The 22203-nt window shown below is 61.1% G+C and overlaps 1 protein-coding gene across 1 annotated transcript in view; it reads left to right on the forward strand.

Annotated features, from left to right (window-relative positions):
• The first annotated feature begins 11883 nt into the window (after positions 1-11883).
• LOC309349962 (uncharacterized protein) overlaps positions 11884-22203 on the forward strand; it is a 236711-nt gene continuing 226391 nt past the window's right edge. Inside the window, exon 1 of the mRNA XM_088845567.1 lies at positions 11884-12266. The gene's annotated coding sequence lies outside the window, so the exon portion shown is untranslated. The remainder of the gene's footprint in view (positions 12267-22203) is intronic.

The raw sequence follows: 22203 nt of genomic DNA on the forward strand, positions 1-22203 counted from the left end.
CCTCTCTCTCTCTCCTGGGCTCACCTGGGGGCCCCGTCCCTGCCAGCCTCTCCGGCCTCTGAGGGCGTGCAGAGTGCAAATCCCCCAGCGGCCCCTCTCTCTCCCTGGCTCACCTGGGGGCCCTGCTCTGCCAGCCTCTCCGGCCTCTGAGGGCGTGCAGAGTGCAGATCCCCCCAGGGGCACCTCTCTTTCCCAGACTGACCTGGGGGCCCCTTCCCTGCCAGCCTCTCCGGCCTCTGAGGGCGTGCAGAGTGCAAATCCCCCCAGGGGCCCCTCTCTCCCCTGGGCTCACCTGGGGGCCCCGTCCCTGCCAGCCTCTCTGGCCTCTGAGGGTGTGCAGAGTGCAGATCCCCCCAGGGGCCCTTCTCTCTCCAAGGCTCACCTGGGGGCCCCGTCCCTGCCAGCCTCTCTGGCCTCTGAGGGTGTGCAGAGTGCAGATCCCCCCAGGGGCCCCTCTCTCTCCCGGGCTCACCTGGGGGCCCCGTCCCTGCCAGCCTCTCTGGCCTCTGAGGGTGTGCAGAGTGCAGATCCCCCCAGGGGCCCTTCTCTCTCCAAGGCTCACCTGGGGGCCTCGTAGCTGCCAGCCTCTCCGGCCTCTGAGGGCGTGCAGATTGCAAATCCCCCCAGGGGCCCCTCTCTCTCCCGGGATCACCTGGGGGCCTCGTAGCTGCCAGCCTCTCCGGCCTCTGAGGGCGTGCAGATTGCAAATCCCCCCAGGGGCCCCTCTCTCTCCCGGGATCACCTGGGGGCCCCGTCCCTGCCAGCCTCGCCGGCCTCTGAGGGCGTGCAGAGTGCAAATCCCCCAGGGGCCCCTCTCTCTCCCGGGCTCACCTAGGGGCCGCGTCCCTCCCTGCCTCTCCGGCCTCTGAGGGCGTGCAGAGTGCAAATCCACCAGGAGCCCCTCTCTTTCCCAGATTCACCTGGGGGCCCTGCTCTGTCAGCTTTTCCGGCCTCTGAGTGCGTGCAGAGTGCAGGAACCCCCCCCAGGGGCCCCTCTCTCTCCCGGGCTCACCAGGGGGCCCCGGCCCTGCCAGCCTCGCCGGCCTCTGAGGGTGTGCAGAGTGCAGATCCCCCCAGGGGCCCCTCTCTCTCCCTGGTTCACCTGGGGGCCCTGCTCTGTCAGCCTCTCTGGCCTCTGAGGGCGTGCAGAGTGCAGATCCCCACAGGGGCCCCTCTCTCTCCCGGGCTCACTTGGGGGCCCCGTCCCTGCCAGCCTCTCTCGCCTCTGAGGGCGTGCAGAGTGCAGGATCCACCCCCAGGGGCCCCTCTCTCTCCCGGGCTCACCTGGGGCCCCGTCCCTGCCAGCCTCTCTGGCCTCTGAGGGCATGCAGAGTGCAGATCACCCCAGGGGCCCCTCTCTCTCCCGGGCTCACCTGGGGGCCCCGTCCCTGCCAGCCCCTCCGGCCTCTGAGGGCGTGCAGAGTGCAAATCCCCCAGGGGCCCCTCTCTCTCCCGGGCTCACCTGGGGGCCCCGTCCCTGCCAGCCTCTCCGGCCTCTGAGGGCGTGCAGAGTGCAGATCCCCCCAGGGGCCCCGTCCCTGCCAGCCTCTCTCGCCTCTGAGGGCGTGCAGAGTGCAGGATCCACCCACAGGGGCCCCTCTCTCTCCCGGGCTCACCTGGGGCCCCGTCCCTGCCAGCCTCTCTGGCCTCTGAGGGCGTGCAGAGTGCAGATCACCCCAGGGGCCCCTCTCTCTCCCGGGCTCACCTGGGGGCCCCGTCCCTGCCAGCCCCTCCGGCCTCTGAGGGCGTGCAGAGTGCAAATCCCCCCAGGGGCCCCTCTCTCTCCTGGGCTCACCTGGGGGCCCCGTCCCTGCCAGCCTCTCCGGCCTCTGAGGGCGTGCAGAGTGCAAATCCCCCAGTGGCCACTCTCTCTCCCGGGCTCACCTGGGGGCCCCGTCCCTGCCAGCCTCTCCGGCCTCTGAGGGCGTGCAGAGTGCAGGAACCCCCCCCAGGGGCCCCTCTCTCTCTCTCCCGGGCTCACCTGGGGGCCCCGTCCCTGCCAGCCTCTCCGGCCTCTGAGGGCGTGCAGAGTGCAAATCCCCCAGGGGCCCCTCTCTCTCCCGGGCTTACCTGGGGGCCCCGTCCCTGCCAGCCTCTCCGGCCTCTGAGGGCGTGCAGAGTGCAAATCCCCCAGGGGCCCCTCTCTCTCCCGGGCTCACCTGGGGGCCTCGTCCCTGCCAGCCTCTCCGGCCTCTGAGGGTGTGCAGAGTGCAAATCCCCCAGGGGCCCCTCTCTCTCCCGGGCTTACCTGGGGGCCCCGTCCCTTCCAGCCTCTCTGGCCTCTGAGGGCGTGCAGAGTGCAGGATCCACCCCCAGGGCCCCTCTCTATCCTGGGCTCACCTGGGGGCCCTGCTCTGTCAGCCTCTCCAGCCTCTGAGGGCGTGCAGAGTGCAGATCCCCCCAGGGGCCACTCTCTGTCCCGGGCTCACCTGGGGGCCCCGTCCCTGCCAGCCTCTCTGGCCTCTGAGGGCGTGCAGAGTGCAAATCCCCCAGGGGCCCCTCTCTCTCTCTCCCGGGCTCACCTGAGGGCCCCGTCCCTGCCAGCCTCTCCGGCCTCTGAGGGCGTGCAGAGTGCAAATCCCCCAGGGCCCCTCTCTCTCTCTCCCGGACTCACCTGAGGGCCCCGTCCCTGCCAGCCTCTCCGGCCTCTGAGGGCGTGCAGAGTGCAAATCCCCCAGGGGCCCCTCTCTCTCTCTCCCGGGCTCTCCTGAGGGCCCCATCCCTGCCAGCCTCTCCGGCCTCTGAGGGCGTGCAGAGTGCAAATCCCCCAGGGGCCCCTCTCTCTCTCTCCTGGGCTCACCTGGGGGCCCCGTCCCTGCCAGCCTCTCCGGCCTCTGAGGGCGTGCAGAGTGCAAATCCCCCAGGGGCCCCTCTCTCTCCCTGGCTCACCTGGGGGCCCTGCTCTGCCAGCCTCTCCGCCTCTGAGGGCGTGCAGAGTGCAGATCCCCCCAGGGGCCCCTCTCTTTCCCAGACTGACCTGGGGGCCCCTTCCCTGCCAGCATCTCCGGCCTCTGAGGGCGTGCAGAGTGCAGGATCCACCCCCCAGGGGCCCCTCTCTTTCCCAGACTCACCTGGGGGCCCCGTCCCTGCCAGCCTCTCCGGCCTCTGAGGGCGTGCAGAGTGCAGGAACCCCCCCCCAGAGGCCCCTCTCTCTCTCTCCCGGGCTCACCTGGGGGCCCCGTCCCTGCCAGCCTCTCTGGCCTCTGAGGGTGTGCAGAGTGCAGATCCCCCCAGGGCCCCTCTCTCTCCCAGGCTCACCTGAGGGACCCGTCCCTGCCAGCCTCTCCAGCCTCTGAGGGCGTGCAGAGTGCAGATCCCCCCAGGGGCGCTTCTCTCTCCAAGGCTCACCTGGGGGCCTCGTAGCTGCCAGCCTCTCCGGCCTCTGAGGGCGTGCAGATTGCAAATCCCCCCAGGGGCCCCTCTCTCTCCCGGGATCACCTGGGGGCCCCGTCCCTGCCAGCCTCGCCGGCCTCTGAGGGCGTGCAGAGTGCAAATCCCCCAGGGGCCCCTCTCTCTCCCGGGCTCACCTGGGGGCCGCGTCCCTGCCTGCCTCTCCGGCCTCTGAGGGCGTGCAGAGTGCAAATCCACCAGGTGCCCCTCTCTTTCCCAGATTCACCTGGGGCCCTGCTCTGTCAGCCTCTCCGGCCTCTGAGGGCGTGCAGAGTGCAAATCCCCCAGGGGCCCCTCTCTCTCCCGGGCTCACCTGGGGGCCCCGTCCCTGCCAGCCTCTCCGGCCTCTGAGGGCGTGCAGAGTGCAAATCCCCCAGGGGCCCCTCTCTCTCCCGGGCTCACCTGGGGCCCCGTCCCTGCCAGCCGCTCCGGCCTCTGAGGGTGTGCAGAGTGCAAATCCCCCAGGGGCCCCTCTCTCTCCCGGGCTCACCTGGGGGCCCCGTCCCTGCCAGCCTCTCTGGCCTCTGAGGGCGTGCAGAGTGCGGGATCCACCCCCCAGGGCCCCTCTCTCTCTCTCCCAGGCTCACCTGGGGGCCCCGTCCCTGACAGCTTCTCTGGCCTCTGAGGGCGTGCAGAGTGCAGGATCCACCCCCCAGGGGCCCCGCTCTCTCCCGGGCTCACCTGGGGCCCCGTCCCTGCCAGCCTCTCCGGCCTCTGAGGGTGTGCAGAGTGCAGGATCCACCCCCCAGGGGCCCCTCTCTCTCCCGGGCTCACCTGGGGGCCCCGTCCCTGCCAGCCTCTCCAGCCTCTGAGGGTGTGCAGAGTGCAGATCCCCCCAGGGGCCCCTCTCTCTCTCTCCCGGGCTCACCTGGGGGCCCCGTCCCTGCCTGCCTCTCCGGCCTCTGAGGGCGTGCAAATCCCCCCAGGGGCCCCTCTCTCTCTCTCCCGGGCTCACCTGGGGCCCCGTGCCTGCCAGCCTCTCCGGCCTCTGAGGGTGTGCAGAGTGCAGATCCCCCCACGGGCCCCTCTATCTCCCGGGCTCACCTGGGGCCCCGTCCCTGCCAGCCTCTCCGGCCTCTGAGGGCGTGCAGAGTGCAGGATCCACCCCCAGGGGCCCCTCTCTCTCCCAGGCTCACCTGGGGGCCCCGTCCCCGCCAGCCTCTCCGGCCTCTGAGGGCGTGCAGAATGCAGATCCCCCAGGGGCCCCTCTCTCTCCCGGGCTCACCTGGGGCCCCGTCCCTGCCAGCCTCTCCGGCCTCTGAGGGTGTGCAGAGTGCAGATCCCCCCAGGGGCCCCTCTCTCTCTCTCCCGGGCTCACCTGGGGGCCCCGTGCCTGCCAGCCTCTCTGGCCTCTGAGGGTGTACAGAGTGCAGATCCCCCCAGAGGCCCCTCTCTCTCTCTCCCGGGCTCACCTGGGGGCCCCGTCCCTGCCAGCCTCTCTGGCCTCTAAGGGCGTGCAGAGTGCAGATCCCCCCAGGGCCCCTCTCACCCCTGGCTCACCTGGGGGCCCCGTCCCTGCCAGCCTCTCCGGCCTCTGAGGCGTGCAGAGTGCAGATCCCCCCAGGGGCCCCTCTCTCTCTCTCCCGGGCTCACCTGGGGCCCCGTCCCTGCCAGCCTCTCCGGCCTCTGAGGGCGTGCAGAGTGCAGATCCCCCAGGGGTCCCTCTCTCTCCCGGGCTCACCTGGGGGCCCCGTCCCTGCCAGCCTCTCCGGCCTCTGAGGGCGTGCAGAGTGCAAATCCCCCAGGGGCCCCACTCTCTCCCGGGCTCACCTGGGGGCCCCGTCCCTGCCAGCCTCTCCGGCCTCTGAGGGCGTGCAGAGTGCAAATCCCCCAGGGCCCCTCTCTCTCCCGGGCTCACCTGGGGGCCCCGTCCCTGCCAGCCTCTCCGGCCTCTGAGGGCGTGCAGAGTGCAGATCCCCCCAGGGGCCCCTCTCTCTCTCTCCCGGGCTCACCTGGGGGCCCCGTCCCTGCCAGCCTCTCCGGCCTCTGAGGGCGTGCAGAGTGCAGATCCCCCCAGGGGCCCCTCTCTCTCCCGGGCTCACCTGGGGCCCCATCCCTGCCTGCCTCTCCGGCCTATGAGGGTGTGCAGAGTGCAGGATCCACCCCCCAGGGGCCCCTGTCTTTCCCAGACTGACCTGGGGGCCCCGTCCCTGCCAGCCTCTCCGGCCTCTGAGGGCGTCCAGAGTGCAAATCCCCCAGGGGCCCCTCTCTCTCCCGGGCTCACCTGGGGCCCCGTCCCTGCCAGCCTCTCCGGCCTCTGAGGGTGTGCAGAGTGCAGATCCCCCCAGGGGCCCCTCTCTCTCCCGGGCTCACCTGGGGGCCCCGTCCCTGCCAGCCTCTCTGGCTTCTGAGGGCGTGCAGAGTGCAGATCCCCCCAAGGGCCCCTCTCTCTCCTGGGCTCACCTGGGGGCCCCGTCCCTGCCAGCCTCTCTGGCCTCTGAGGGCGTGCAGAGTGCAGGATCCACCCCCCAGGGGCCCCTCTCTCTCTCTCCCGGGCTCACCTGGGGGCCCCGTCCCTGCCAGCCTCTCTGGCCTCTGAGGGCGTGCAGAGTGCAGGATCCACCCCCCAGGGACCCCTCTCTCTCCGGGCTCACCTGGGGGCCCCGTCCCTGCCAGCCTCTCCGGCCTCTGAGGGCGTGCAGAGTGCAAATCCCCCAGGGGCCCCTCTCTCTCCGGGCTCACCTGGGGCCCCGTCCCTGCCAGCCGCTCCGGCCTCTGAGGGTGTGCAGAGTGCAAATCCCCCAGGGGCCCCTCTCTCTCCCGTGCTCACCTGGGGCCCCGTCCCTGCCAGCCTCTCTGGCCTCTGAGGGCGTGCAGAGTGCGGGATCCACCCCCCAGGGGCCCCTCTCTCTCTCTCCCGGGCTCACCTGGGGGCCCCGTCCCTGACAGCTTCTCTGGCCTCTGAGGGCGTGCAGAGTGCAGGATCCACCCCCCAGGGGCCCCGCTCTCTCCCGGGCTCACCTGGGGGCCCCGTCCCTGCCAGCCTCTCCGGCCTCTGAGGGTGTGCAGAGTGCAGATCCCCCCAGGGCCCCTCTCTCTCCCGGGCTCACCTGGGGGCCCCGTCCCTGCCTGCCTCTCCGGCCTCTGAGGGCGTGCAAATCCCCCCAGGGGCCCCTCTCTCTCTCTCCCGGGCTCACCTGGGGCCCCGTGCCTGCCAGCCTCTCCGGCCTCTGAGGGTGTGCAGAGTGCAGATCCCCCCACGGGCCCCTCTATCTCCCGGGCTCACCTGGGGCCCCGTCCCTGCCAGCCTCTCCGGCCTCTGAGGGCGTGCAGAGTGCAGGATCCACCCCCAGGGGCCCCTCTCTCTCCCAGGCTCACCTGGGGGCCCCGTCCCCGCCAGCCTCTCCGGCCTCTGAGGGTGTGCAGAGTGCAGATCCCCCAGGGGCCCCTCTCTCTCCCGGGCTCACCTGGGGGCCCCGTCCCTGCCAGCCTCTCCGGCCTCTGAGGGCGTGCAGAGTGCAAATCCCCCAGGGGCCCCTCTCTCTCCCGGGCTCACCTGGGGGCCCCGTCCCTGCCAGCCTCTCCGGCCTCTGAGGGCGTGCAGAGTGCAAATCCCCCAGGGCCCCTCTCTCTCCCGGGCTCACCTGGGGGCCCCGTCCCTGCCAGCCTCTCCGGCCTCTGAGGGCGTGCAGAATGCAGCTCCCCCAGGGGCCCCTCTCTCTCCCGGGCTCACCTGGGGGCCCCGTCCCTGCCAGCCTCTCCGGCCTCTGAGGGTGTGCAGAGTGCAGATCCCCCCAGGGGCCCCTCTCTCTCTCTCCCGGGCTCACCTGGGGGCCCCGTGCCTGCCAGCCTCTCTGGCCTCTGAGGGTGTGCAGAGTGCAGATCCCCCCAGAGGCCCCTCTCTCTCTCTCCCGGGCTCACCTGGGGGCCCCGTCCCTGCCAGCCTCTCTGGCCTCTAAGGGCGTGCAGAGTGCAGATCCCCCCAGGGGCCCCTCTCACCCCTGGCTCACCTGGGGGCCCCGTCCCTGCCAGCCTCTCCGGCCTCTGAGGGCGTGCAGAGTGCAGATCCCCCCAGGGGCCCCTCTCTCTCTCTCCCGGGCTCACCTGGGGCCCCGTCCCTGCCAGCCTCTCCGGCCTCTGAGGGCGTGCAGAATGCAGATCCCCCAGGGGCCCCTCTCTCTCCCGGGCTCACCTGGGGGCCCCGTCCCTGCCAGCCTCTCTGGCTTCTGAGGGCGTGCAGAGTGCAGATCCCCCCAAGGGCCCCTCTCTCTCCTGGGCTCACCTGGGGGCCCCGTCCCTGCCAGCCTCTCTGGCCTCTGAGGGCGTGCAGAGTGCAGGATCCACCCCCCAGGGGCCCCTCTCTCTCTCTCCCGGGCTCACCTGGGGGCCCCGTCCCTGCCAGCCTCTCTGGCCTCTGAGGGCGTGCAGAGTGCAGGATCCACCCCCCAGGGACCCCTCGCTCTCCCGGGCTCACCTGGGGGCCCCGTCCCTGCCAGCCGCTCCGGCCTCTGAGGGTGTGCAGAGTGCAAATCCCCCAGGGGCCCCTCTCTCTCCCGGGCTCACCTGGGGGCCCCGTCCCTGCCAGCCTCTCTGGCCTCTGAGGGCGTGCAGAGTGTGGGATCCACCCCCCAGGGGCCCCTCTCTCTCTCTCCCGGGCTCACCTGGGGGCCCCGTCCCTGCCAGCTTCTCTGGCCTCTGAGGGCGTGCAGAGTGCAGGATCCACCCCCCAGGGGCCCCTCTCTCTCCCGGGCTCACCTGGGGGCCCCGTCCCTGCCAGCCTCTCCGGCCTCTGAGGGTGTGCAGAGTGCAGATCCCCCCAGGGGCCCCTCTCTCTCCCGGGCTCAACTGGGGGCCCCGTCCCTGCCAGCCTCTCCAGCCTCTGAGGGTGTGCAGAGTGCAGATCCCCCCAGGGGCCCCTCTCTCTCCCGGGCTCACCTGGGGCCCCGTCCCTGCCAGCCTCTCCGGCCTCTGAGGGTGTGCAGAGTGCAGATCCCCCCAGGGGCCCCTCTATCTCCCGGGCTCACCTGGGGCCCCTTCCCTGCCAGCCTCTCCGGCCTCTGAGGGCGTGCAGAGTGCAGGATCCACCCCCCAGGGGCCCCTCTCTCTCCCAGGCTCAACTGCCCCCCCCCGCCAGCCTCTCCGGCCTCTGAGGGCGTGCAGAATGCAGATCCCCCAGGGGCCCCTCTCTCTCCCGGGCTCACCTGGGGGCCCCGTCCCTGCCAGCCTCTCCGGCCTCTGAGGGTGTGCAGAGTGCAGATCCCCCCAGGGACCCCTCTCTCTCCCGGGCTCACCTGGGGGCCCCGTCCCTGCCAGCCTCTCCGGCCTCTGAGGGCGTGCAAAGTGCAAATCCCCCAGGGGCCCCTCTCTCTCCCGGGCTCACCTGGGGGCCCCGTCCCTGCCAGCCTCTCCGGCCTCTGAGGGCGTTCAGAGTGCAAATCCCCCAGGGGCCCCTCTCTCTCCCGGGCTCACATGGGGGCCCCGTCCCTGCCAGCCTCTCCGGCCTCTGAGGGCGTGCAGAGTGCAAATCCCCCAGGGGCCCCTCTCTCTCCCGGGCTCACCTGGGGGCCCCGTCCCTGCCAGCCTCTCCGGCCTCTGAGGGCGTGCAGAGTGCAAATCCCCCAGGGGCCCCTCTCTCTCCCGGGCTCACCTGGGGGCCCCGTCCCTGCCAGCCTCTCCGGCCTCTGAGGGCGTGCAGAGTGCAAATCCCCCCAGGGGCCCCTCTCTCTCTCTCCCGGGCTCACCTGGGGGCCCCGTCCCTGCCAGCCTCTCCGGCCTCTGAGGGCGTGCAGAGTGCAGATCCCCCCAGGGGCCCCTCTCTCTCCCGGGCTCACCTGGGGGCCCCATCCCTGCCTGCCTCTCCGGCCTCTGAGGGTGTGCAGAGTGCAGGATCCACCCCCCAGGGGCCCCTGTCTTTCCCAGACTGACCTGGGGGCCCCGTCCCTGCCAGCCTCTCCGGCCTCTGAGGGCGTCCAGAGTGCAAATCCCCCAGGGGCCCCTCTCTCTCCCGGGCTCACCTGGGGCCCCCGTCCCTGCCAGCCTCTCCGGCCTCTGAGGGTGTGCAGAGTGCAGATCCCCCCAGGGGCCCCTCTCTCTCCCGGGCTCACCTGGGGGCCCCGTCCCTGCCAGCCTCTCTGGCCTCTGAGGGCGTGCAGAGTGCAGGATCCACCCCCCAGGGGCCCCTCTCTCTCTCTCCCGGGCTCACCTGGGGGCCCCGTCCCTGCCAGCCTCTCCGGCCTCTGAGGGCGTGCAGAGTGCAAATCCCCCAGGGGCCCCTCTCTCTCCCGGGCTCACCTGGGGGCCCCGTCCCTGCCAGCCGCTCCGGCCTCTGAGGGTGTGCAGAGTGCAAATCCCCCAGGGGCCCCTCTCTCTCCCGGGCTCACCTGGGGGCCCCGTCCCTGCCAGCCTCTCTGGCCTCTGAGGGCGTGCAGAGTGTGGGATCCGCCCCCCAGGGGCCCCTCTCTCTCTCTCCCGGGCTCACCTGTGGGCCCCGTCCCTGCCAGCTTCTCTGGCCTCTGAGGGCGTGCAGAGTGCAGGATCCACCCCCCAGGGGCCCCGCTCTCTCCCGGGCTCACCTGGGGGCCCCGTCCCTGCCAGCCTCTCCGGCCTCTGAGGGTGTGCAGAGTGCAGATCCCCCCAGGGGCCCCTCTCTCTCCCGGGCTCACCTGGGGGCCCCGTCCCTGCCAGCCTCTCCAGCCTCTGAGGGTGTGCAGAGTGCAGATCCCCCCAGGGGCCCCTCTCTCTCCCGGGCTCACCTGGGGGCCCCGTCCCTGCCTGCCTCTCCGGCCTCTGAGGGCGTGCAAATCCCCCCAGGGGCCCCTCTCTCTCTCTCCCGGGCTCACCTGGGGCCCCGTCCCTGCCAGCCTCTCCGGCCTCTGAGGGTGTGCAGAGTGCAGATCCCCCCACGGGCCCCTCTATCCCCCGGGCTCACCTGGGGCCCCGTCCCTGCCAGCCTCTCCGGCCTCTGAGGGCGTGCAGAGTGCAGGATCCACCCCCAGGGGCCCCTCTCTCTCCCAGGCTCACCTGGGGGCCCCGTCCCCGCCAGCCTCTCCGGCCTCTGAGGGTGTGCAGAGTGCAGATCCCCCCAGGGGCCCCTCTCTCTCTCTCCCGGGCTCACCTGGGGGCCCCGTGCCTGCCAGCCTCTCTGGCCTCTGAGGGTGTGCAGAGTGCAGATCCCCCCAGAGGCCCCTCTCTCTCTCTCCCGGGCTCACCTGGGGGCCCCGTCCCTGCCAGCCTCTCTGGCCTCTGAGGGCGTGCAGAGTGCAGATCCCCCCAGGGGCCCCTCTCACCCCTGGCTCACCTGGGGGCCCTGTCCCTGCCAGCCTCTCCGGCCTCTGAGGGCGTGCAGAGTGCAGATCCCCCCAGGGGCCCCTCTCTCTCTCTCCCGGGCTCACCTGGGGCCCCGTCCCTGCCAGCCTCTCCGGCCTCTGAGGGCGTGCAGAGTGCAGATCCCCCAGGGGCCCCTCTCTCTCTCTCCCGGGCTCACCTGGGGCCCCGTCCCTGCCAGCCTCTCCGGCCTCTGAGGGTGTGCAGAGTGCAGGATCCACCCCCCAGAGGCCCCTCTCTCTCCCGGGCTCACCTGGGGGCCCCGTCCCTGCCAGCCTCTCCGGCCTCTGAGGGCTTGCAGAGTGCAAATCCCCCAGGGGCCCCTCTCTTTCCCAGACTGACCTGGGGGCCCCGTCCCTGCCAGCCTCTCCGGCCTCTGAGGGCGTGCAGAGTGCAGATCCCCCCAGGGGCCCCTCTCTCTCTGTCCCGGGCTCACCTGGGGGCCCCGTCCCTGCCAGCCTCTCCGGCCCTTGGGTGACTCTGGCCAGCTGGACGGGCTGCAGGCGCTGGTGTCCCTGGCGGACGAGGAGGGTCATGTGGCCCTCGGAGGGGAAGGGGCCACCTTCAAAAGGCCCTGCAACTCCCGCCAGCCTCCGCCGGCAGACTTCCCAGCATGCACTGCCAGCTCCATTAGGCCAATGGTTGAATCCCAGCATGAAGTAATTTGAAATTTACTCGTTTTTCCAGTGTATAACCAAATAATTCAATCTCAAGGAGTCTTATGTGTGGCTTCGCTTATTAGCTTCATGGATAAATTAACCTCTATTAGGTTTGATTTCATTTCTCTCTCGTCCTTCTTCCCAGCATGCTTTGCAGCCCCATCTTCTCACAAACAAAGATCCTGTGTCCTATAATTGAAATTTACTCATTTTCCAATGTATAACTAAATAAATTAATCCCAAATTGTCTTTGGTTAGGTTTCACTTATTAGCTTTATTGGTAAATTATCCCTTATTAGGTTTCATTTCCCTCAGGTCCTTCTTCCCAGCATGCTTTGCTGCCCCTTCTTCTCACAAACAAGGATCCTGTTTCCTATCATTTTATTTTTCTCTAGGCGTATTTGGATTCTTCCATTTAAACTTGATGGAGGGGCAGAGCGATGGAAAAAGAGAGAAGGCTTTTCCTCACAGCCTTTCCCTCGCCCTTCCCAGGCTGCCCTGCGCAACCTTCCTCCTGGCCTGCTAATAAACTTTGCACCTTGGGGCAATATACAGGTACGCCCATCTCCTTTAGCCTTGATCCACAAGTCGCCCCCATCAAGCTAAAGCCACGCCGGGTTCCCTTTGCTCTCAAGGCTAAGGTGGACGAACAACTGGACAAACTGATCGCCCAAGGAGTTTTGGAGCCGGTTGACCACGCCAAGTGGGAAACCCCCGTCGTCACGCCTGTCAAGCCAGATGGGTCGGTGAGAATCTGCGCTGACTACAAGTGCACGATCAACAAGGCACTTCAGCAGCACGCTTATCCGGTTCCTGTTGTCCAACACCTGCTGCATTCCCTGGGTGAGGGTAAGGTCTTCGCTAAGCTGGACCTTGCCCAAGCCTATCAACAACTGCCCGTCGATGATGCCACTGCTGAAGCCCAGACGATCGTCACCCACCGGGGGGCATTCCGTTGCCGCCGGTTGCAGTTCGGGGTGAGTGTGGCTCCTGGCATCTTCCAAAGCCTTATGGAGCGTCTCCTGCAAGGGCTTCCGGGCGTGGTACCATATTTTGATGATGTCTTGGTGTCTGCAGACTCACACCAGCAGCTGTTCGAGCGCCTCCGTGCCGTGCTGACCAGGTTCCAAGAGGCCGGGCTCAAGGTAAAGAGGGAGAAGTGCCAGATCGCCGTTCCACAGGTAGAGTTCCTGGGCTATCTTATCGATGCCTCCGGCCTTCACCCGACCAAATCCAAGATCCACGCTATCCAGCAGGCCCCCATCCCAAAGAACAAGACGGAGTTGCAGGCGTTCCTGGGGCTGCTGAACTTTTACAACATGTTCCTGCCCCACAAAGCCACAGTGGCTGAGCCTCTTCACCGACTCCTTAGCACTAAGACGCCTTGGGCCTGGGGTCATCGGGAGACGGCGGCCTTCAACGCGGTCAAGGCTCTCCTTTCATCAGACAGTGTGCTGGTACAGTACAGTGAATCCAGGCCGCTGGTCCTTGCCTGCGACGCCTCACCTTTTGGCATCGGTGCTGTCCTTAGTCACCGTTTTCCAGACGGAAGAGAAGCACCGCTCGCCTACTTTTCCAGGACGCTATCTCCGACGGAACGGAATTACAGCCAGCTCGACAAGGAGGCACTGGCACTTGTGGCTGGAGTGAAGAGGTTCCATGAATACCTCTATGGCAGGACTTTTGACCTCATCACTGACCACAAGCCACTCCTGGGCCTCCTCGCCGGTGATCGTCCAACTCCACCGGTCCTCTCGCCACGCATGCTGCGATGGACTGTTTTCCTGGCTGCCTACCACTACCGGCTCATCCATCGCCCGGGGAAATCGATGGGCCATGCCGACGCCCTCAGCCGTTGCCCTCTTCCAGCATTTGTGGAAGACCCGGCTCCAGCTTCATCGCTCCTTCTGATTGAGGATCTTCCGGCAGCGCCTGTATCGGCTGCCACTGTGGCCTCCACGTCTGCCCAGGATCGCACCATCAGCCGGGTGCTCAACTGGGTGTGGAGGGGGTGGCCACAAGGGCCTTTTGCATCAGAGTTCCAGCCCTTCGCAACCAGACAACATGAACTCTCAGCTCATCGCGGCTGTCTGCTGTGGGGAGACCGCGTCGTGATTCCCCAGGGACTCCGTCAGCGCGTCCTGAAGGCTCTGCACGTTGGCCACCCGGGAATTGTCAAAATGAAGGCGTTGGCTCGGTGTTACGTCTGGTGGCCTAATATGGACGATGCCATCACTGCCTGGGTGTCCGCCTGTCAAGCGTGCCAAGAGTCGAGGCCTGCACCACCGGCAGCTAAGGGACACACCTGGGAGACGCCAAAGACACCCTGGTCGAGGGTACACATCGATCTGGCTGGCCCCTTTCACGGCCGGACCTTTATGGTAGTGGTGGATGCCTATTCCAAATGGCTGGAGGTCGCCCTGATGCCCTCCACCACTACCGAAGCTGTCATCCGGGTGCTGCGAGGCCTGTTTGCAACGCATGGGTGTCCTGATGTCCTTGTCTCTGACAACGGACCGCAGTTCACGTCAGGCACGTTTGAGCGGTACCTTTTGGGACTGGGCATCCGCCATGCCCTAACGGCACCCTTTCATCCATCCAGCAACGGGCAAGCGGAAAGAATGGTGCACTCGGCAAAAGAGGCACTGGCGCGCCTGGACCGGGGAGACTGGCATGAGCAGGTCGCCGAATACTTGTTCGTGCAACACATCACCCCTCATGCGGCCACAGGGCGGAGTCCTGCTGAACTGCTTATGGGCCGCCGCCTCAGGTCACCACTCGACCGGCTACACCCGGACTTTGCCGTGGCTGAACCCCCAGGCTGTGCCAACGCGCCACGGTCATTTGTCCCAGGAAACCAAGTCTTTGCCCGGAACTATGTGGGGGACATTCCTTGGGTGCCAGCCACAGTAGTGGGAGTCACTGGACCTCGCTCGTACCAGGTGGCACTCGAAGACGGACGCTTGTGGCAACGGCACATAGACCAGCTTAGGCGCAGGGTTGGGGACTTGGACACTACCGAGGTGCCCCCAACTGCGCCTGCGGCTCCAGAAGAGACACGTACAGATGGCGAGGCCCCACCTACACCTCCCTTGCAAACTGCCAGCGTGGAGCCGAACCGAGCCGCTTCAGAGGGTCTGCCAGACTTACCACAGACTCAGACCACTCCACTTGCGGAGGCTCCACCCACAGCAGCGGATCCAGGGGAGTTGGTTCCAACGCCATCTAGGGTCGCACCACAGCCTCAGCAAGAACTGTGTGGCCCTCCGGACTTGGCTACCAGTCCCCGGCGGTCTGGCAGAGTTTCCAAGCGCCCAACTTATTTAAAGGACTATGTTGTTGGACAGGTATCACTGTTGGTCTAAGTATGGGAAATGTAACCGATATGCTTTTGTGCCTAATTGAACCATTACGCGTAGTGCTGTATATAAGGAAACCATTACGATTGTAACTAACGCCTTATCTCGGTGGGGAGGGGTGTTATGTAGTGAAGTTTCACCCTGGGCCAGCAGGGGGATACTGTATATAGTTTTCACTCAGGTCTGTCGATAGTTTTCACTCAGGTCCGCATCAGTTATTATAGGCGGGAACTCTGGGCTGTTGTTGCTACAATGTTGACAGCCGGCTGCCTATAAAAGCAGGCCGGCTGAGCTGTTTGCAGTCAGTTCTATTCCAGCTTACGAAATAAAGAGCTACTTGGAGAAATCGCTGTGTCGTCTGCTATGTCAACCCACAACTTAACACTAAGAATAACCAATTATTATACTAATAAACCCACATAACCCAGGAAGCCTCCCAGAGACCTCGTCCTTTTCCTCATTCCCTTGGAGGCACCTAGAAGGGCTTCCCCCTTTTCCCGACGTCCCGCGGCTCCGGCGCCCTGGACAACAGAGGCCAAAATGGCCTTGGCCACCCGCCAGTTGTTTGACCTGCAATTTAGAGCTCCCAAAATGCTTGAAATGCATGTTGTGGCTGTGATTTGGATAGTGCTTTTAATATTCTGTTGGGAGCCGCCCAGAGTGGCCAGGGAAAGCAATATTATTATTATTATTATTATTATTATTATTATTATTATTATCATCTCATCGCCTTGATTGCAATGAAACCTAAAGCAGACCCATTGAAATGCAATTATTAACTTGGTTTCGGGTTTACACCAACCATTCTTCTTTTCGCAGTTGAGATGTTATTTCTGACCATTCACTTTGTTCTGATTGGTACCTGATTGATAAACTCATTCTTTAACGTCATCTGAATCTCTTGCTATTGGTTTATAGATACAAATTCTGTTCTTAACCTGAAATTGTTCTTAACCTGAGGTACCATTTTAGCTAATGGGGCCTCCTGCTGCCGCCTCGCCGCTGCCACGTGATTTCTGTTCTCATCCTGAAGCAAAGTTCTTAACCCGAGGTACTATTTCTGGGTTAGGGGAGTCTGTAACCTGAAGCGTCTGTAACCCGAGGTACCACTGTATGTATATAAAGTCAGAACATTATTGTAAAGTTACAAGAAAGGAGATTCCAAACCAACATCAGGAAAAACTTTCCGATAACAATGACTCGCGAATCCAGCATAGAAGATGCAGAGAGAAGCCCCGAACAAGGGGGGCTCCTCCTTTGAACAAGTTTCTCCAGGTTACCCCCCACACCTTGTGGGAAGCATCACACACATGTCGTGAACATGTCATAGAACAGGTGTGGTACTGGGGTGAAAACGGATGCCGTGTCCATCCCAAATGTAAGGCATCTCTGACCCTCCAGACCTTTCTCTTTCCAATACACGGAGACCGGGAGGACATGGTTTCCGGGATGGGTTGGTGTCCGGCTGGAGGGCTTGACCCTTATGCCATAGGGCAGGTGGGGACGTGAGCATAAGCTTCAGAGATGAGGGCAATGCCAGGCTCAGCCCCAAGCCCCTCCTCGGATGGCCACCTTCCCCCTGAAGAAGCAGCCTTGGCAGGATGCCAACCCGTCCCGGGAAGGATTTCTGCTGATTTCTTTCTCCAGATTCCTCCTCAATGGAGGGTCGCTCCAATGCAGCCCGTGGGTGTCCATGGCTTCTTCGCCCTTCCCTGCTTGGGCAGCTGCAGTACCAGCGCAGTCGTCGCTAGAGGGCGATGTTTCGCAACCTCTCCTGATCCCGCGCTTCGGATTGGCAAAGGAAAGAGGGCTCTGTCAGGAAGGGCGCTTGGGGATTGGTCAAGCCCTTGATGAATGGGGGAAAGGAGGAAACGAAGGGGATCGCTGTACGCTGCGCTGCACGGGGTTGAGCTACAGACGTGCAGGTCTGCAACACGTGCAAAGAGTCGGCGAAAGAATCCGAGACCAGGGAGAAGAGTCGGGGGAAGAAGATTGGAAGAAATTTAAAGACTACTTACATAAATACTGCCAAATTAATGAATGTTAGAATGATGTCGGAATGAAGTTAAGTGCTTTTAGCAGTAATGTTATAAAGGAATATGTAAAAATGGATTGTTACTAGGTGAGAATACAAAGCTATAATACATTAAGGTAAAGGATGAAGATAAAAATAAGGAAGGAAAGGATTTGCTGGATTAACTAACTGAATTGGAATACAAAAAAGGGAGGTGTGAGGAGGTCAAGGAAACAAGCAAATGAAAGACAAGACATGAAAAGATTGATTTGTTTTTAATTGTTTGTACTTTGTATTTTTTCTCTTTTTTCTCTTTTTTCCTTATTTTGTAACCTTTTTGAAACTCCAATAAATATCTTTAAAAAACAACAACAAAGAGTCGGCGAACAAAACACAGGATCAAAATTCAGGGCGCCACCGGCGAAGTCAGTCCTCTGTTCTTTCCTCCGGTTACAACCTCCCTGATTTCAGAATGGGGGGAGAGTCACATTTATAAGCCCCCCCCCCCATGGATCAGCAAGGGCATCAGCCCCAAATTCAACCCAGAGGGGAGGGGAGGCCAGGAAGCAAGCCGCCCCCTCCCCTCAGCTGGAAGGGGCCGTTAAAATGGGGAGGGGTCAGAGCCACAGACTTTAAGTCCCCTAAGCTATTGGTCTGAAGCTCAACATCCAAAAAACGAAGATCCTGGCCACTGGTCCCCTCACCTCCTGGCAAATAGAAGGGGAAGAAATGGAGGCAGGGAGAGATTTCACTTGCTTGGGCTCCATGATCACTGCAGATGGTGACAGCAGCCACGAAATTTAGAGACGCCTGCTTCTTGGGAGAAAAGCAATGACAAACCTGGACAGCATCTTTAAAAGCAGAGACATCACCTTGCCAACAAGGGTCCATATAGTTAAAGCCGTGGTTTTCCCAGGAGTGATGGATGGAAGTGAGAGCTGGACCATCCAGAAGAATGGATGCTTTTGAATTCTGGTGCTGGAGGGGTTCTGTTTGTCTTTAAAAGGGGGGTCCAACTCTGTTACTCCCCCCCCCATTTCCCCCATGCGCCTCCCGCTGCCGACCACGCTGAGGACTCAGCCCCCCCCTTCAGCTGCCTCCTTCCTCCAGCTGCTTCTGGCGCCCTCGCTCCGCCTCCCTCCGCCAGGCCACGCCCCTTACAGGCCCCCCGTCTTGGCCAATCAGCGCGGGGCAAGGGCGAAGGGCGGGGCGGGCGAGGCAAGCGGGAAGGGAGGGGAGGGGAGGCTCCTGTGCTCGCGAGAGTGGCAGGCCGCCTACGCCAATCCGGGCGAGCCATTGTGAAAGGAGGCGGGGAGAGTGGAGCTGGGGAAGGCAAGAGGTGGGCGGGGCTTAGTGGGGAGTGGTCACGCCCACTGGGAGGGTCCAGGCAAAGCTGGGAGGAGCCTCTGGCCGGACTTATTTCATTATTATTACTAATATTAATGAGTAATGAAGTATGAATTTGGGGGGAGAGGAATACATTACATTAGTGTGCGATCACTGCATTACTAGGATATTTCATTTCAATCAATCAGATCTTTATTACCTTAGTAGACCAGCATCAGTAGGGTGAGGTACAATCATTTACAGTCTGTAAAACGTTTTGGACAGCTAAAAAGTATTAAACACAAAGTATATATAAAAGTCTAAAAGAAGCTAACAGAATCTAAAAGAAGGGTTTAGGAGCATTAAATGGATGTGGAAGAACATAAAATGTTAGTATATAAAGACTATGGCTATCAATTTACAATGTACTCTGATATGAGTGTTCATTAAATCTAGAATAATAATAATAATAATAATAATAATAATAATAATAATAATAGGTGTTGCAATGGAGGAGTGCAGGGAAAAGAAAACTCCTGGCACTCATTCTTTCTTGCTACAGAATTAAAAGATTTCTCTCCTTTTCTCCTTCTTTTTCTCTTGGGTGGTGTGTTCAGCGGTCACCCTCAGGGGAAGCAGGTCCCCCCCCCTTGGAGGAAATGGACTGATCGGAACCTGGCTGTGACATCGGCTCAGAATCCCAACCTCACTTGGCAGTTGAAGCCAACCCCTGCCTTGATCAGCAGCCTTTGGGTGCCTTATCTGCAACTGCAAAGTGAGAAGATTGACGCCTGGGAAAATGGTGAGGGGACCAGCAGGAAACTGCTAAGGGAGTTTGGAGTCCTTTTATTCTGTTGCAGTTGCAGAGAAAGGAGGGTGGGGGGTTGGGGGCCACCCCAGGTGTCATCACTGAGGGGGGTGGCAAAAGGACAAAAAGCCGAGTTTAAAATAAAAATAAAAATTGGGCTCACCAAACCTTTTAGTTGAGTCAAAAAACGCGGCTGGCACTGGGCGCCACACCGTGGGGGCTGGCACTTACCGGGGGGGGGGGGGCTGTAGAGTGCCTGATCCTAGCGTCTCTCCTGGGAGTGACATGGTGGCGTGGGCCCCTGCAGGCTGGGCGCTGCCTGAAACACCAGCGTGGGGCTTGCGTCTGCCCTCTGCCTCTCCCTCAGCTGCCCTACAGCTGAGGGGGAGGCAGCAGATAGGCTCCAGGTAGCGCCCCCCACCTGCAGGACCCCCGCGTTGAACTGGGCACCCGAGCGGCTGGCTATGCCGCTGTTCTGTTGTTTCAATTATGGGTGCCTTGAGAGTTAATGTGCTGTGCTTGCTGCCCCACTCGTCCTGATGGACCAGCCCCCCATGGCACCAGGGCTGTAGGTCTTCCCTGGCTAGCTACTCAATGTGGGCAGGAGAGTTTGCCTTCTGGGTTCCTGTCTCATTTTGGGCTGCTCTCGGACTTCCGGGTTGGCGCCTCCGGCAATGGCTGAATTCCTCTGATCGGGAGGCATTTGCCTCGTGGAAATCTGGGTCTGGCGCCATGGCGAAGGCGGAGACCCACTAAAAATCACCGGCGGGTGAAGCCTGTGAACCTGGGATTCGGCTGGCACCTTTTGCGCCTCCCCCACTCGTGGGGAAACCCGGTTTCGGGGTTCCGGAGCAACGTGGGGTGAGTGTCACGGTGCTTCGAATTGACTGCTTCTTCCACGGAGCAAAGCTGCATAGCTGTTGCCGGAGAGCGCTGACGTTTTCCTGTGGACAATTTGATGTTAAAGCAACTACCCGTGAGTAGAGCGGAGAATTGGATTTTTAAACGTCTTAATTTGACACCGAAACGGGGAGGTTCCAAACAGGAAGTCCGCCTTCCCCTTTTGTAAATAGATCACAGCAAAGAGACTGTAAGCTAAAGTCTTGGAAAGCCTATTGTACAGGACTAAATTTCCATCGGTAGAAAACATCAAACCCCCCTTGGAAGCAGGAGAAGAGGGGGGAAGTTTTGGATTGTGTGTGCCTGCAGGAGAGAGTGACGAAAGTCAAAATACCACCGCTCCGAACCTGGAAACGGGCAGCTAGTAAGACTGACGTTTTTGGATTGGTCGTTGACAGTGAATAGAACATTCGCTGACAGCTAGCTAAATAAGAGAGATACATTGTTTCTATTCTCTCCGTCTGCTCTTAAAAAGGAGTAAAAGTAACTGAAAATTGAAACTAACTTTATTGTTTGAACTGTGCTTAAAAGGATTGATACAAATAGAAACTGTTTCCCTCTAGAAGAAGCCTTTGAAACGATTACAAGAGCTGAGCTGGGGGAATTTCCAGCTGCAAGATAAGGCTGTGAGACTTTGGGAATGACCTTGAATCGGTTAAGAATGTCGACAGAAGAGGCCTTAGTGGCTGTATTATGTAAGATAAAGGATTCATTGGAACAGCTTCACAAGAAGGTGGATTTTTTGGGACAAAAGGTGAATACCAATACAGAAACTATCCAGAAATTGACACAGGAATCTACTTTGACTTGGCAAACTGCGGAGAAGGCTAGGGAGAAAGCTGTTGCCGTTGAACCTAAAGTAACACAATTGGAGAGAGAAAGAGTCCCAGCCTCATACATGCAATTTGATGATCATAAGTTGATGCCTGTTATGATTGAATCTAAAGGAAAACAGACTTTGAGGATCAGAGCCCTGCCTGAACTGGAGAGGGAAGTTTTGATGGACTTTCTTACTCAGGAATCTGCTGATTTTTGGGACCTGGAATTGGGCCAAGAAGAGACTAAAATTGTGAGGGTTTTCAGACTTTACCAGAAGAACTTAGAAGAACAACAGTCAAGAGTGGAAATTTTGAAAGACGTCCTGAAATACCTTTTGGATCTTAGGTTTAACTATGGAGATTTGGTTACCCTGTCGAGATGGAATAAAATTATCTTTAGGTGGGAGTTTCCCCAAGACCTACTCTTCAGCCTCAAAGGAAGGAAAACAAAAATAAGATCAGTAGAAGACAAAGTAAAGTTCTTGTATAAGTACGAAGAAGACCCGCAGAAGGGACTTGGAAAAGAGTTAAGAGCATCGGACAGAAGATCACCAGGTTGGTGGACTATATGGAATTGGCGGAATGGACTGGCAGAATCCGAGACCAGGGAGAAGAGACGGTGGAAGAAGATTGGAAAAAGTTTAAAGACTATTTATAGAAATAATGTAAAATTAATGAGTGTTTGAAAAATGTTGGAATGAAGTTATACGGCTTTAGTAGAAATGTTATAAGGAATTAAGTATAGATAGATTATTAGAGTATTAAAGGGAAAATAAGGTTAAAATATGTTAAGACAATTATATGACAGAAATAGAGGAAGATGGAAAGGATTTGCTGAAATAATTAACAGAAGTGGAATACAAAAAGGGAGGTGTGAGGAGGTCGATGAAACAAGGGAATGAAAGTTAAGATATTGGTATGGTAAGAAGTGTGTTTTAAAATGTTTTTGTTTGCTTATGTTTAGTTTATTGTGTTAGTGTTGTGTTGTGTATTGTTTATATATTGCATTGTATTGGGTTTTTTTTTCTTCTCTTCTTTTTCTTCTTCTTTGTAATGTTTAAAAGCAATAAACATTTTGGGCTGCTCTCTTTCTCCTTTCTGCCTGCCACCACCACTGGGTCTCTGCCAGCAGTCAGCCATCGAGGAGGACATTTTCCATGAAAAGGAGGATGAAGGAAAAGGCGAGGAGGAGTCCGCAAGACGGCTGGATCTCCTCAGTCCTGACTGGGTAGGTGGCCGTGGCCTAAGCGGTGATAGGCAGAAGGGGAGGGGGGCATATCAACCGCAGGATGAAACTGTTGTTTCAGTTAGGGGTGCCTTGAGTTTTAATGTTTGGTTTGGTTTTTTAATTGCTCATTTTTTGCATCTTTCCTTGCAGGTTCCAAGTATGTCACCCTTTTCCAGTGTTTCCTCCCTGTCCTCCCTGGATTCCCTTTGGGACTCCCTCAATGAGGTACGTAGCAGACAGAGCAGGAGGGAAGCCCTGCTGAGCTGGGCAACCCTGAGGCTGGGGAGGAGGAGGAGGAGGAAGCCGGCCAGCCGGTCAGGCCACCTTCTGGACTGGTCAGGAGCAAGGGGGCAGGCAGGCAGGCAGGGGGCTGCTAAGGGTATGCTTGCTGCCCCACTTGTCCTGATGGACCAGCCCCCCATGGCGCCAGGGCTGTAG

Source organism: Podarcis erhardii (genome assembly GCF_964252035.2).
Source record: "Podarcis erhardii genome assembly, chromosome: 9".
Classification (NCBI taxonomy): Eukaryota; Metazoa; Chordata; class Lepidosauria; order Squamata; family Lacertidae; genus Podarcis; species Podarcis erhardii.